We start from the raw sequence: 2847 nt of genomic DNA, 5'->3' as shown, positions 1-2847 counted from the left end.
ATAAATAAATAAATAATATAGAATATATTATACTAGAGTAGATGTAGTTTATAATATTCAATGTACAATATATACAGAATATATTACATAGTAATATCGAATATATAGTAAACATTATATATTATAAATTTTTAATATGCATTTTATGTAATCTTATAGAATATCTAACTTTATAGAGTATATTACAGAAGATCTAAATGACATAATATGTTCTTTGAAATAGGAGTACAAAATTGTGGCAATAAATGAGTAAGCAAAATTTGTCAACACAATAAATGTATTATGAATGAAAACATATAGATGCTACAGTGATAAAGATTAAGAAGAGTGAAATAACACATCTGCTCTTCTTAGTTCTTGCTTTTCTCTATGGCATCCTGGCATTGTCACTTGGTCAAAATAACTCTTGATATATTCAGAAAATTAGTGATTAGCAGGTTACTCTGTATAACCCAGTCAGTGACCAGGTTGTATTCAACTGCCAGCCTCATTTAAAAGATGGAGATGGTTGGCAAGTCACCGGAGAAGTCCGCTTTATTACAAGATGAGGCTTACATATATACTCTTGGGGCTTCCGGGTTAAGGGAGAAAGTGGCGTGTGGGTTTCTGATTGGTCCGGCTTGCCGCCGGCGGGAAAATAGGTGGCGGGAAGCCGAGACTTATGGGAGGAAGAAGCCACTCAGGGGCCATCTTTGGTGTGGATCGGACTGCATATGGAACCTTACATCATTAAAAAAAGAAATTAAAAAAAAAAAAAAAAAAGAAAGTGGGAATCCCACTCAAAAGTCATGTTGGCTGCTAAAACATGGAAGATATCTTCACAGTGCCAATGAAGAAAACGACCTTGCCTTGTCCTAGAATAAAGTCCCATTAAAGGATTGATTTAACAGAGTTTTACTCCATATGAAACAGACAAGTAAATGATTTTTAGTATGTGAGAGTAAAATACTAGATGTCAGAGGTGCTGTTGAAAGTGTGGAAAATTCAGAATAGTAAATATCATTTAGAGCTGGGAACATAGCTCAGTGGTAGGGCACTTGCCTACCATGTGTGAGACCCTGGGTTTGAGCTCCAGCACTACAAATAAAGAAAAGAAAAAGAAAGGAAAGAAAAAAAAAGATAAGTTTGGTCTGAATTTCTGTTTGTTTGTGGATGTATGGTAGGGGCTGTTGAACCCAGGGATGCTATACCAGTAAGTGACATCTCCAGCCCTTTCTATTAAGTTGCCAAGGTTAGTCATGAACTTGTGATCTTCCTGCCTCAACCTCCTGAGGCACTGGGCTCAGTCCTTATTTTTAATTTTTTATTTTGAGATAAAATCAAGCTGTTAGATGTTGCCCAGGCTGACCTCAAACTTGTGATTCTTCTATCTCAACTCTTGAGTAGCTGGGATTATAGGTGTGTACTACCTTACCTTCCTACCCTGAATTTCTTTATGTTCAGGTATAATTTCTACATGCGTTTTATAGATATAGTCTACACTATGCACGATCTATTTATGTCTGTAATGTGTACAGAAGATCATTCATCATTAAGAAAGTCTTGAATTTGGAGGAGGGGAGAACAGGACGCTACAGCTGGAAGCTGGTGAGGCAAAGCGGCAGGTCTGGATCAAGAGTATGGTGAAGAAGCTGGACCTTGAGGAGATGATGCAGGAGGTGCGTGAGGTGGTGCTTGCCTCCCTGTGGAACTTTCTCATTTACGTGGTCCTGCTGCAAGTCACTCCGTTTACCTTAAAGAAATTGGACAGCATACAAAGATTGGGCATCAGGTGTACATGCATGATATGAAGAACCTTGTTACATTTTCTCCTCCTATCTGCAAACGAATGGACCCAGAATTGTATAAGAGACTCTTTGATTCAATGGACATAAAAATTCTACTTTTTGAAGAACAAGTTGGGCTATGATAACTGGCCTTCTTGGCTAAAATATACAACTATTTGAGAAATATGAAAAGATGTTTTATAGTCATAATTTGCCCTGTCCTTGTCATACTCAGCCTCCATTAATGATGGTATGATTGTAGATAATGTCAAACTCCATTTATTAATTATAAAGGGATTTTGTCTGAAATGGCACTGTCTTGTCAATCATTTCTGTTTACATTTTTACTTCTGTCCAGAGTGTATTTGGGGAGTCCCTTACAATGATGTCTTATGAAGTCAGCCCCCAACCACAATGACATTTTGTCACGGGGCCACTAGTGTACATTTTTAATAAACATAACAATTAAGAAAAAGAGAAAGCACTGAATTCTCAGGAATTGCTCTTCTCAATATGATTTTCTTGAAAGCTTATATACTTGATATTAAAAATTACATGCCGTGTGAAAACAAATGAGGATTATAAATATATCAATGAGGTGTGCCACTCAAGCAAGCCACTTGAAAACTGGCTTTATAAGTGACATACAGATATTATGTTCAGGCAATCCTTCATTAAGAGACTGATTCGAGAACCTGCTCCCTCAATAGGAAAGATGCTTCAGTGGGGAAACTCAGTCACATTTGTTGTCCTTCATTCCCACCCCCTTTTAAAAGGACTCCCCCCCCTTCAGCTTTTTTGAAGTATAACTAATAAAAAATTGTATATATTTACAGTATACAAGGCATTTATATATATACATAAATATATATATATATATATAGTGAAATGATTACCACAACAAACACCTTACATGGTTATTTGTGTGTGTGTGTGTGGTGAAAACATTTATGATCTACTTTCTTAGCAAATTTCAACTACATTATACGGTATTATTTTGCGTAGTCAGCATGCTGTGCAATTGGTCTCCAGAACTTACTCATCTTGCTTACTGAACCTTGGTACTTACTCATTGACCATC

The sequence above is a fragment of the Sciurus vulgaris genome (genome assembly GCF_902686455.1).
Source record: "Sciurus vulgaris genome assembly, chromosome: 16".
Classification (NCBI taxonomy): domain Eukaryota; kingdom Metazoa; phylum Chordata; class Mammalia; order Rodentia; family Sciuridae; genus Sciurus; species Sciurus vulgaris.
This window is presented reverse-complemented; position numbering follows the sequence as displayed.